The sequence below is a fragment of the Musca autumnalis genome, unplaced genomic scaffold (assembly GCF_047663935.1).
Source record: "Musca autumnalis isolate F117 unplaced genomic scaffold, ASM4766393v1 scaffold_3, whole genome shotgun sequence".
Taxonomy (NCBI): domain Eukaryota; kingdom Metazoa; phylum Arthropoda; class Insecta; order Diptera; family Muscidae; genus Musca; species Musca autumnalis.
In genome coordinates, this window is record NW_027411866.1 from 221,070,554 (window position 1) to 221,085,228 (window position 14,675).

Sequence of the window (14,675 nt, forward strand, 5' to 3'; positions counted from 1 at the left end):
TTCTGAGTGTGATCTATTTGATGTAGAAGGTTTCTCTCATGGTAAAATTCGTTTAGTATTGTTGTTTTATACAAGTTATCTATGTTTAAAACCTGCAGTTGTTTGTATATGCTTTCGTTTTGAATTGATCGGATTGTATTTGAGTTTGCTTCGTTTCTTTCTTGTTGTATATCTTCTTCAGATCGGTGTTGGCTTTTTTTAAGCATTTTTAGAAGTCTGTCTTGAGCAAGTTGGATGGTTCGGCAGTTAGATGCGTTACCCCATGCTGATATTCCATGTCGTAAGTAGGATTCGACAAGCGAAAAATATGCTTGTCGCAGCACATGATAGGGGGCGCAAATGCTCAGATGATATAGAGCATATGATGATTTTCGCAGTTTCTTTCTAATGTTTTCTATTTGAGGTTTCCATTTCATATTGCAGTCTAATAGTATACCTAGGTATTTAAATGTTTCTACGACTTCAATTTGTGTTGTGCAGGTATCATCTACTTGTTGATATTCGAAAGTTCTACTGTGAAGACATTCGTAATCGTGAAATTTGATGGAGATTTCTGTGGAAGGCATATGTTTCGGTCGGAAATGCATTAATTTCGTTTTATTGGCGTTAATAACCAATCCATTGTCGTGGCACCATCTTGTCACTTTATTCATTGCCTTTTGCATTCTAAATTCTGCCGTACGGATGGAGTTATCGGCTACAATTATGGCTGTGTCGTCGGCGTATGAGAACGTAATGCTATCCTCGAGTGACTGTACCATATTGTTAACATATATTAAGAATAGAATAGGTCCAAGTTTTGAGCCTTGAGGTACTCCATAATCTGACATGTATTCGCTGCTTGTTTGTTTATCGATCTTTACTTTAAACTTTCGGCAGTTTAAGTACTGTTTAAACCAACTGAGACTGTGACCTCTAATCCCATTATTCTCTAGTATGCTTAGCAATTTGGGATGTGACAGAGTGTCGAACGCTTTGCTAAAGTCGATGAACATGACCAAGCACTGTTTTTGTTCGGAAAGGTTTTGGTTTATAACATTTGTGAAATTTCCCAGAAGTTGGTTAATGTTTTTTCCTTTTTGGAATCCATACTGGTTTTTGTATATTATATCGTGTTTCGTTAAGAAGTTATTTAGTCTCCTAGCAATTATTTCTTCCAGAACCTTTTCGATGGCTGGTAAGATGGAAATGGGTCTGTAGTTTTCGCAGTTGGATTTGCTACCACTCTTGTGTATTGGGCGAACAATTGATATTTTCAGAAGATCAGGAATGATCGCTTCGTTTAGGCTTTTATTTATCAGTTCCGTCAGTATTGGTGATATCAAGTCCGCATTGTGTTTAAGGTCCATTGCGCGAATGCCATCAGTTCCCGCACTTTTCCGGGTGTTCAAACTTTTTAAGATGTTTTTTACCTCCGTTACATCAGTGTTTTCAAGGAAAATTGAATTAAGCATATTCGTTTGTGGGGTGGGAATAGTTTCTTTATCACACACATGGACTATATTTTCTACGTTAGTCTTGAATTGTTGAGCAAAATGTTCGCTGACTTCTATAATGCTTCGGTTTGCGAAGTTCAGTTTTATGGTTTCATCTATGCTGCTACATTTCTTTCCAATTATTTCGTTAATAGTTTCCCAAGTTTCACGGATATTGCTTCTGCATTGTATGAATTTACAGTAGTAATATGAATTTCTGGCAAATATTATTTTTTTATTCAATTGTTTGTTGAATGTTTTATAGAGTTTTTCATTTACTTCGCTTTTACTTTTGCGATACTTTTTGTAAAGTTTGTCTCTGCTTTTACAGCAGCTAAGTAGTTCTTCCGTTAGCCATGGTTGACCACTTCTATTTCTCATCGCTTTTTTGGTTTCGGTTGACTTTTTATAGATTTCGGTAAAAGTGTTGTATATTTTATTAAATAGGTCGTTTGTTCCATAATTTCCATTGGCAATAGACCAGTCTACATTTTTTATAGATCTGTTCACTTTTTTATTATTAATTATTGTCTTCTCCAATGCTATACTGGGATGATTAATTCCATTGGTTTCATGTTCAATGCATCCAAAGATCGAGTAGTGGTCTGAGATGGTCGTTGCGATTATCGAGGATTTAACATTGCTCCGCGAAGTATGTCTTACAAAAAGATGATCAATACATGTTTTACTCCCACTGCGTTCACATTCTCTGGTTATACCGTTTATACAACATTCAAGACCATTAGATGCACACATATCCAAATAATTTTTTACAGACATGCCATTGGATCTAATGTCTAAGTTCATATCACCAGCCAATATTATATCGTGCTTTTTGTTGATGTTTTGAAGACATTTGTTTAGTTCCTCAATAAAGTTTTTTATATTCAAATGGGGAGGCCGATAGCAAGCAAGGACTGTTGTTACTTTGTTGCCACTTAACGATAATTCAACTTGCATCGACTCCACGAATTCTGTATTTATGTTGAAACTTTTAAACGAAATTGTTTCTTCTATGTAAACAGCGATTCCTCCTCCTCTATTTTTTCTGTTTAGAAACACGGAATTGTAGCCATTTATTTCATAAAAACAAGTTTCGTCATCGCATATATTTGTTTCGGTGAGGATAATTATGGTTAATTTATTGATTAAGTTGTTAATTCTAGTTACGAATTCTGTGAAGTTTTTCCTAATCGAACGAATATTCATGCACACTATTGATATGTTTTTGTTATTTAATTGTTCATTAAGTTCATTAAAAGAATTCAAAGTTTTATTTATATGATTCATATTTGATGTTTTTTTATTATGTTTATGTTTATCTTTTTCATAAAAAAGATTAAAAATAGGCTTGGATAGTTTTTTTTTCGCTATCTATTATTGATCAGTTTTTGCTCTGGACAGAAAGAATAGATATATAAGAACTGCGAGATTTATTGTGTTGTTGTGATCATGTCGATATCTGCAGAGTTGTTGATTATTATTTGCGCTGAGCTTTCATTTTTTCTCGCGTATATGCGACCGTCTTTCACCCAAACATATCTCCATCCATTTTCCTTCGCCTTTATTTTTGTCATCCATAAGATTCGCCTATTATCTCCGGTGAGTTCATCGTTGACGTAAATGTATCTGTTTGTTGGGTTGTCGTTATTGTCGTAAAGAACGTCTTCATCTACCCGATGCCTTCTTAATTTGCCCATCATCTCTTTTTTCTTCTTTAAGGAAGAGAATTCCACAATGATTTTGTTTTTAAGACTGTATGCATTTTCTATGTGGTCATTATTGAGATCGACGCCGACAGAAGCAGCAATTTTTTTAACGACCGTCTTTGCTTCCATATTTGCTGCGTTTGCATTATTTATCTCAACATTTCTCTCTAACGACCTCTGCTCTAATCTTTTTATCCTTATTTCCATTTCTTTTATTTGTTTACCTTTTTCAAGGTCTTTATTTTGGAGTTCAACGACCTGTGTAGAGATGTTTGAGAGTGTCTCATTTATTTTTTCGAGACTTGCATTGAGTTTTTCTGCCATGTAACTGTTCGATGCAGTCAATGCATTCATATTGGCGATCATTGCTTGCATCGCTGTTTTGATCTCTCCCATATCTGTCCTAAGTTCTGCATATTGTTGTTGTGACAATTCGACGCACAAGTTGTTGTGATGCTATTGTTAGACGTTGTTGCTGTTTCGTCTCTGAAACGTTTTCTGTTGTTGAGAACTTCGTCTGAACCGTCATTCTCGTCATCTCTCTGCTGTTGTTGTGATGCTTTTTCAGTTGGCTGTGGAGGTTCATACACAAGTGAATGATAGCTGTTGCTTACTCTTTGCCTTGGTTTGCATATTCCACATTTCCATTCGAGCTTTTTTGTTGTGCCCATAGTTTTATAACTCATTTCTGACAGCACTGAGCATGGTGAGAAATGGAATTTTCTATCGCAGTTGCGACACCAAACATATGTAGGGGTCGTTATTTGTGTTTTGCACTTGAAACACACGATTGTTGGTACTTGCGAAGGCTCCATATTTGAGTTTTAGAGAAAAAAAAAATATTCCAACAAGAAAAAGCAAAGGGGAAAAAAAAAATAAAAACTCGCCGCAATGCGTATGATAAAAAACACGTCCGTCAACTTCGAAAGTTACAACTGAACTATCTATCTATCTATCTATCTATCTATCTATCTATCTATCTATCTATCTATCTATCTATCTATCTATCTATCTATCTATCTATCTATCTATCTATCTATCCAAAATTATGTTTTGAGAGACAATTTTGATTAAACTCATATGAAGTTCGACTTTAACTCCGACTTTTTCATTTTTAAAGATTCCTGGCGATTAGTTAAAATTTGCAGATTAGGTGTATTCTGAGTGTAACGTACAAATTAAAAGAATATTTGTTATGGACAATCATAGCTAAAACTGTGGATTTCTACATTTTTGAAAATCTGATTTTCTTAAAAAGCACTAATATTATAGCTTCAAAGGAAATCAAAGATAGAACAAGCAAACCAGTAAGGAAAGGTCAAAGTCGGGCGGGTCCGACTATATGATACCCTACACCACCACTATTTCAATATAATATGGCGGAATATTTCTAGACCAAATTGAGTCATATTTTCCACATTTTCCAATTTTCATCAAAATGTCTGTACAATTTTGTGTCTGGTGTGTCAAATGCATGAAATCGGGCCAACATATATGGGAGATATATCCAAATCTTAACCCCTTTCAATATAATTTGGCTAATTTATTTTTAGTCGGAATTCTGTGACTTTATCCAATATTCATCAAAATTGGACAGAATTTTGTTGTTTAGTGCACCAAACTTACTTACTTATCTGGCCCATTACAGAACATTTGTTCCATATGCCGAACTAAGAAAAGATATCCATTTCTCTCTATTTGTTGCTTCGCACTCTGGAATACCGCGGTCCGTAAATACCGGTCCGTATTTATACGCCTTTTTAGCGGGTTCATCTTCGCTCATTCTTATGATATGACCTAGCCAACGCAATCGCTGCATCTCGATACGTTTAACTATTTTGATATCGTTGTATAACAGATACAGCACGTGGTTCATGCGCCGTCGATATTCACCGTCAACGCAGATTGGTCCGTAGATCTTTCGAAGAAATTTTCTCTCAAACACACCAAGCACTGCCATGTCTGCTTGCGCAAGTACCCGGGCTTCGGAGCCATACATCCGCACGGGTAGTATCAGTGTTTTGTAGTGCGTTATTTTTGTTTGACGAGATGTGGCTTTGCTTTTAAGCTGCTTACTTAAACCAAAGTAGCATCTGTTGGCCAATACAATTCTTCTTTTTATTTCACAACTGATGTCGTTTGTTGTGTTTACGGAGGTGCCGAGGAAGACGAAGTCTTTTACTACCTCAAAACCAACTTCCACAGTTGGAGCTCAATGGACGCATTGCGCGTCGGCACCATTAACTTTGTCTTCTCACCGTTTACCGCCAGACCCACTTTAGCAGATTCTCCTTCGACCTTCATAAAGGTACCACTTACTTTTTTTACTGATAGTCCCATGATATCTATATCATCAGCATAAGCAAGTAACATGTGGCTATTGGTGTAGATTGTGCCACTTCTTTTGACGTTTGCCTCTCGTATAACCTTTTCCAGCAAGATGTTGAAGAGATCACACGAAAGGCTGTCTCCTTGCCTGAAACCTCTTTTTAACTGACGACCTCGTGTCAGTTAAAGTCATTTTACAAAGTCGGGTGAGCTTTGCGGGATACCAAATTCAGACATGGCTTGGAATACTTTTGAACGCAGCGGGCTGTCGAAGGCTGCTTTATAATAATGCACCAAACATCTCAGGCAAAATATATACATGGGAGCTATATCCAAATCCGAACCGATTTCAATACAATTTGGCAAACTTATTTCTAGCCCGAATTCGGCGAAGTTTTCTGAAGCAAATTCCGATACACATTTCAAATTTCATCAAAATTGGACATACAGAATACGGGCAAAAATATATATAAGGGAGCTATATCCAAATCTGAACCGATTTTAACATAATTTAGCAAACCTTTTTCCAGTTCAAAATCGGTGACATTTTCAAAATTGCATCAAAATTTGAAGAATTTGCGTGTTTGATGCACCAATTACCTCAAATCGGGCGAATACATATATGTGAGCTATTTCCAAGTCTTAACCGATTTTCACCAAAAAAATTATATGCCTCACTTTTCCGCTGAATAGGACAATAAATGCGACGGACTGGCGGCCATGCATAAATCGACTCAGAAAGTGATTCTATATACATATATCACTTAACGGAACTATGGTTATATTTCGCCCATGAGGGTGGACCACAAAGAATGCTATTAATTTTTGGATCCAAAGCATGTCATCTACAGAAGACGTATGCTCCCTGAGGAAAAATATATTTAGCCCTACGGTCGGCGACTTCTGTCTTCATGAGGCAAGATCCAACAACGGTATGAGACTGATAGCAGACTGATAACAGATTCTGACCATTTCCTAGTGGCAGCCAAGGTACGCACACGTCTTAATGTGGCGACGAACGTGCGATCTAACACAGGGCGAAAGCTAGACGCCTTGAAGCTGCAAATACAACATATGTATATGTCAGACGCTAACTCAGCCTAACCTATTTGCTGAAAGACAGCACTCCTTCTTCTGATTACAATGGAAGCGCAATAGCAAAGACTAGCCAACTCTCTTCAAAGTGCCGCAAGTAGGATTTTTGATTGAAATCGGACACTTTTTCAAGAAGAAGTTTTTGATTTACTTTTTGCTGTGGTGATGCTGCTCATCAGCAAAACTTGTTAGAATATTTTCGGATTTTTTTTACAATTGGTTCCAGAGATATAGCTCCTTGAAAAAGGCAAATACTGTAAAAACTATGTGCAAAGAAATACTCACAACTTCTTAAACACTGGTCGAAATAGAAAAAAATTGTAGTTGTTTTTTCAGCTATCTAATAAGAAAATAGAAACAAAATTTGCACAGTGGACTTGGATGCAATTTTCGCGATTTAAAATTTAAAATAAATTTTTATCAATAATTGTACTCTTTGATTTTCATAAAATGTTTTTGCATTAAGCTTTGTTTTGATGTTTTATTTAGGAATTTCTCTTAAACATCTTAAAACATCTTAATTTTGCGATTTAAAGGATGGTTTAGCAATTAGTGAATTAGCATTAGTGTGTATTACTAAATGAAGATTTTGTGCCCGCGATAACTTTGGCCATTTAATATCTCAAATTCGAATCTTCTTTCGTATTTAAATAGTCATCTTCTGGTGAAAATATCACTTTAATATTTTGTCATGGCGCTCTTGAAGCAACTTTAAATGGAAGTTGCTTACACCTGGGAAGTTTTTGTGGATTCTGAAAATACAATGTTCATAGATGAGAAAAAATCGTTGGAGCGCTTTTTAAATAAAACGCAATTCAAGTTGGAATTTTTAAGGGTTTTTAAGATTTCACGATTTTGCTTGGAACCTGCAAGTCCTATCGCCATGAGACGAATGAAAATGTTGTAGCTATGAAAATTCTCTACAAGATTGTCTTTTATGATATTTTCGTAGATTTTACCATTTTTGAGATATAGAAGTTCAACTTGAGACAATTCACTGAATGTATAGTCTCCTTATAAAAAATGTTAAAACTGAAATTACCAACTTAAACTTATATTTCTCAAAAATTTCGATAAGACTTACGGTTTTCAAGCAAATCGTGAAACTTAACCTAAAAAAATCTAAAAATGTGACCTGAACTTCTATATATCAAAAATGGTAAAACCTACGAAAATATCATAAAGGTCAATCTTGTAGTTTTCCTTAGTCCAATTTCGATAGGGCTTGTTGTTTCCAAGCAAAAACCTAAAATAAACCTAAAAATGTGAACTTTGTCCGCGATTTATTTAAAAACTCCTCCAGCGATTTTTTTCTTGTTTTTGGATTTTTCTCATATGCGAACATTGCTGTTTTCGCAAAAGCTTCCCAGGTGCAAACCTACGAAAATACCGTAAATGTCCATCTTGTAGAAAATTTCCACGGCTAAAACATTTTCTTTTCTCCCATTTCAATTGGGCTTGCGGTTTCTAAGAAAAATCGTGAAAACCTAAAAAACCCTTAAAATGCCAACTTGAATCGCGAATTATTTAAAAAGCGCTCCGGCGATTTTTTTGTTTTTTGATTTTTTTCATCTATGAACGATATAGTTTCAGAATCCGCAAAAACTTCGCAGGTGTAAGCACCTTCCGTTTTAATTTGTTTCAAGAGCACCGTGTTGTAGATTATTCGTCTCGGATGCCCATTTATATGATTCCCGAGCTGTATTTATTTGATCATCAATTCACTTAGTTTATTGTTCGGCTGGTACAATAATTGCTAATCCATTCTCAAACGCGAAAAATGGCGCAGTTTTTAAGATTTGTGAGATGAATTCCTAAATAAAACAACAAATCAATTTTTAAAAATGTAATTTTGTATTTTTTTTTTGTAAAATAACGAATGTTTCACACTGGTATAAAGGAAAATTTGCATTGACAAATTTAATAAAATTAAGAAAAAAATAGTAATCATTCGAATCCCACTGCCAAATAGGTTTTAAAATTTTTGTAATTGATCGTAGTTTAATACAACAAACAAAAAAATCAAGAAAATTTAAGAGCACAACCATTGTTAAAAATTTATTTTAAATATTAATTCACGAAAATTGCATCCAAGCCGATTGTGGAAAATTGTTTCAATATTTTTTTTTAAAATATATTTATTTAAATACTTTATATACTTTACTCATTGTTTATTTTACAACAATTTCATTTGTTTGCTTTGTAGTTGTTACAAAAACAAAAGAAATTTTAACAACTTTTCAATGATAAAAGTTACAGAATAGGGCTACTGATATATGTTTTATTAAATATGTGATGAAACAACAAAACATGCAACAAAAGATTTTTTTTCAAATTGAACCAATATTAAAGATATTATGAGTTTTCTTTGCATATAGTTTTTACAGAATTCGACTTTTTCAAGGCGCGATATCTCTGGACCTGTTAGACAAAAAATCTGAAAATATAAGCAGTATCTATCACCTTAGCAAAAATAAAGAAAAGTGTCCGACTTCATTCAGAAATCACCATTTATTTGTTTAAATTACAGATTTGTAATAATGGAATTTCAAAAGGAATAATGGAATTTAAAAGAGGTATTGTCGTCGAGTTCTATCACATTGACAATCGTGGTTTTAAGGAATATTTATTCAAGGTGTAGAATTATAATCATGGAATTGTGTACAATATTTTGTAAGGAATTTTAAAATAATAACCTTTGATTTTTAAGAAGAGAAGGAGAAGTGATATATGTTACTAGCCCAACGAACACGATCTTTATCGGGTGTTAAAGGCGGCGAGCAGATGACACCCCGGGGATATCAGTGCCCACTTGAGATAAAAGAGGGAACAATATAAGTCCAGGGCTTTGTCATGTTACTATATTATTGTTGTCATGACACAAAGCATGAGTTTGGTTGCGGCTTTATACAAGGTGGCGCAAAAGTAATCCTCCTATCAGAAAATGCTATAATTTTTGCAATTGGCCCCTAATGTCAGTTCTGTTTTGACATTTGTGTAGTAAACACATGTGAAATACACGTTGATAAACAATGTTACGCTACACTGCTCCAGAACGCGGAATATGTGTGACTATTTATTTCACCAATAATCGGTCGGTGACTTTGGCACAACGTGAATTTCCTCGCAGACGTTTAGCCGCTCGCTTCGAAGAGACTGGCACAACACGAGATGCTGCCAGGCATGGCAGACCCCGGAGTATCCGTTCTGCAGAGAATATTGCTGCTGTAGCCGAGGATGTCACGGAAGCGCCTCCGACATAGACCAGACGACGTGCCACGCAAATGGGTATCCGTTGACGGTCTTTACAGCGAATTTTGGTACGATATTTGAAGATGTTTCCGTACAAAGTCCAGACGGTGCATCAGCTGTTAAACGCTGACCGCTAATCGCGTCTAACATACGATCAATCCATCCTTAATCACTACCAAGAGGAAGATGATTTTTCATCAAAAATAATCATGAGTGATGAGGCGCTCCAGACTTCTTTTTGTGGGGCTTTTTGAAGTCGCGGGTTTATGTCAACAAGCCTCAGACTCTTTCAGCTCTTAAACACAATATCCGCCAAGAATGTTAGGACCTATCGCCGGAAGTTTTGGCCAAAATGATGTAAAATGCCATAAAAAGGGCTCAAATGACAATAAACTGTGGCGGCGGCAATTTATCTGATAACATATTCTCCACTTGATGTAAAAAAAAATTAAAAGACCAAATAAAAATAATCCACAAGAAAAATCAAAGTTTTTCATTTTTTTTAATTACAGCCAAAAACTTCTGAAGATTACTTTTGCACCATCTTGTAGTTAGTTGTTGGGGGTTAAGACATCTGGTTTCCGACTTCACCCCGGAGAATGAAAGACTTGCCACAATTCGGATAGAATTTAAATTTTTGCGCTCATGTTCCCACGGAAGAAAGGAGAAAAAGGAAGTTGAACATCGGTAATCTACAATCACAGCACATTTCACTTAACTGGCTCAATAGCTTAATCAAAGCACTCCTCGTCCAGCATATCAGTACAGTGGCAAAGTATTGCCCATTCCAGGCAAACGGCCGGAAATCCATACTTGGATATCAGAGATCTCCACCAAGGTATAACATACCATATATCTCGAAAACTAAAGAACATATTTTCAAGAAATTTTGTGGAATGTGCCGTGGTACTTGTAGGCATGATGTGGCACGTTACCTTCCCTATTAAGAAAAATGATATAATTACAAATGTCCTTAAATGGTGAGTTTCAACGGTCCATCAGTCATAAAAAACTAAAAACATATGTATAAGTCCCAATAAGCGGGAGAATTTTAATTCAACATTTTTTTTAATACCCTCAGCATTTATGCTAAGGGTAAAAATGTGCAAAATGTGCCGCATCGAAATAATGGTTTTAGACCCCAAGTATGTTTGGACGAAATGTATTTCAGACAATTTGGAGTTGATTTAGCCATGTCGGTCCATCTGTCTGTCTGTCTGGAGCGCACGATAACTCACCAACGGATCAACCGATTCGGTCCAAAATTTGGCTTTAGTAAAATTTTGTCCAAACTTAGTTTAAGTTCGAAGATGGGTTATATCGGTCCACTCCTTCCGGTAACTCCCCCACAAAAGTTCGGAAATGTTCGGAAAATTTGTGCGCACGATCACTCTTGAAGGAGTTAACCGATTTGGTGGTCCATACTTTGCACATCGTGAAATTTCTACCAGACCTAGATGATGTTCCACTCTTTTGGGTACCTCCCACACAAAATTTCGGAAAAGTTCAGTTTAGGACCAGCTCTCGAATCGCTTTTATTAGTTTCATTAGGGGCAAGTCCATACTTCCTGAGAAAATAGCCTGAAGGCACAAAAAACCCTTATGACACCGTGTGTAGTGGTTGGAGCGCAAGATAACTCTCGAACAGATCTGCCGAAATCCAAAATGTCCAAAATGTGGCCTTCGTAATATTTTCTGCAAGCTTAGTTTAAGTTCGAAGATAATCCATATCGGTCCACTCCTTCAGGTACCTCCCCTACAAAAGTTTAAAAATGATCGGAAAAATAGTGCGCACGATAACTCTTGATGGGAGTGACCGATTTGGTCCATACTTTACACATAATAATATATCTACCAGATATATATCAGGTTCGAATATAGATTATATTTGTCCACTCCTTCGGGTACCTACCACAAAAAATTTTGGATAAATTCACTATAAGACCCGCTCTCGAATCACTTTAGTTTTTGTTGAAGCAACTTGCATTCGCTGCCTCAATTACGACAGTAAAAGTTTTTTTCAGAGTCAAGTCCATACTTCTTGAGAAAACAGCCCAAAAGTTGTAAAAAAACCTTATGGCAAAATATGTATGTAGTGGCTGGAGAGGTCGAACCCAATACTGCTCTTATCCACGCTTTAATTATTGTAACATTTCTTCGGATATTAGATCAAATTCGGAGGTGGTAGGTAGGTCCACTCCTTCCGGTACCTCCCCCGCAAAAGTTCGAAAATATTCGCTAAAATGGTTCGCGCGATTTCTCATAGACGTAGCAACCGATTTGGTGCAAATTTTGGATTTCTACATATTGTCGAAACTTAGTTTATTTTCAATCCTTTTGGTACCACCCACGCAAATGTTTGTGTGGTTAAGGGTCTTTTCGAGGATCCTTTGGACATTTTTACCGAAGGTTTTCCTAGTGGCCCTGTTTACAGTGATATTATGTTTTTCGTAGGCTAGTGTAATAAAAAAGCTCTATCTATCGATATCCCCGCAAATTTTTGAGCTTTAATTCTATCCATACATTTGTCGGTTCATACGCCCAATTTTGAAAACCCCCCTAAATACAAAAGTTTTTTTTGGGAAAAAAGTATTTCAATCCACGCAGACTCAGGGTAAATCTCTGTCGGCAAAGCCGACTGATACTTTTTTATTTGTTTATAGTGTATTTGTTTGCTATAATTTTGGGCAACTATGACCAGAAAAACACAATTAGTCCAATAACACCAGCATAGATATTTCCCACAACCATTTCAGACGGGAAGGTGAAAATGTTACCTAACATACAGTATCGGCCAAAACTAAAGCACCCCCTCAGTACATATTTTTAAAATGAAAATTTTTTTAAGAAAACAAAGTTGTAATTTTTATTTGTATTTTTCATTTTCTTTATTTATATCCATATTAATAGAAAACACAATCAGAATGTATTCAGAATGTAATAAACAAAAGTTAAAATTCAAAAATCATTTTAGGTCGTAAATGTAACCGGACAAAACTAAAGCACCCCCCTATTTGAAGTATAACAAAAACCATTGAAATCAATATTTCGTTGGGCCTCCTCTATTCTGGATGACACAATCACATCTTTTAGACATAAAGGATTCTAAATAATTAATTATTGCAGGCGAAATAATTGATTTTCGGAAAATTTAGCTTAAATCCTCAAAATACTGAAAATCGGAACTTATCGCTATATGGGGGCTATACCCAAACGTGGACCTAGGACAACGATCTTTGGTGGATAGGTTTTGTGACCACTAGGAACCCTAAGTACCAAATTACAGCTAATTTAGTGGGGAAATATGGCTTAAAAATTCAAAATACCGAAGATCGGAAGGTACCGCTATAAGGATGCTATACCAAAACATTACCCGATATTGTTTATATCCATTTAAAAAAGATACTACAGCCTCTTCTGTTCAAATACAAAATCGCTTAAGTTTAAAAATTAGCAAAAGAACGATTCACAAAAGAACGGTAGACGTCGGCTTATTCAGTCGACGACGACCAACAAGCAATATTTAGGATTTAACAGTTGCCCACTTGGTACACGTCTTTTACCATCTGAATACATTAAATTAAATATAGCTTCATCGGAAAATAGCAGTATCCTCCATTTTCTAATCCAATTCACTTTTAGTCGATATTAAAGGTTTCTTGCTGGTCGTCGACTGAATAAGTCGACGTCTACCGTTCTTTTGTGAATCGTTCTTTTTCTAATTTTTAAACTTAAGCGATTTTGTATTTCACCAGAGGAGGCTGTAGTATCATTTTCGGATGGATATGAACAATATCGAGTAATGTTTTGGTATAGCATCGTTATAGCGGTACCTTCCGATCTTCAGAATTTTGAATTTTTAAGCCATATTTCCCCACTAAATTAGCTGTAATTTGGTACTTAGGGTTCCTAGTGGTCACAAAACATATCCACCAAAGATCGTTGTCCTAGGTCCACGTTTGGGTATAGCCCCCATATAGCGATAAGTTCGGATTTTCAGTATTTTGAGGATTTAAGCTAAATTTTCCGAAAATCAATTATTTCGCCTGCAATAATTAATTATTTAGAATCCTTTATGTCTAAAAGATGTGATTGTGTCATCCAGAATAGAGGAGGCCCAACGAAATATTGATTTCAATGGTTTTTGTTATACTTCAAATAGGGGGGTGCTTTAGTTTTGTCCGGTTACATTTACGACCTAAAATGATTTTTGAATTTTAACTTTTGTTTATTACATTCTGAATACATTCTGATTGTGTTTTCTATTAATATGGATATAAATAAAGAAAATGAAAAATACAAATAAAAATTACAACTTTGTTTTCTTAAAAAAATTTTCATTTTAAAAATATGTACTGAGGGGGTGCTTTAGTTTTGGCCGATACTGTATATGTTTACCGGCCTCTAATGAATTCTGATTCCTTCCCGTCTGACAAATACAAGAATGTTTATACATCTTTTACTGCGCCATAAGCATGAAGAAAATTACATTGGGGTGTTGTGAAATCATTATAACATTAAATCTTGCTCATGTTTACAGTAAACCCAACGGATTTCTATATGATAAAAATACAACAAAGTGCAATAATTGAAAAACACTCTTGGTGGTGGTGCTTTTTATTGAATTGCCTCTGTTTGTACATACATTTTACAATTTTATTGTTATTAAGCTTTAAATAACAATAAAAAAGAAACTTGTAATGAAACAAATGACTTTATTTTAACAGCCAAGAGATATGCGAGTCGGGATGGACCAAGCCAAGCGTAGCAAGTTATGGCCATCATCATCACTTCCATGCAGCATATGATGAGCTGC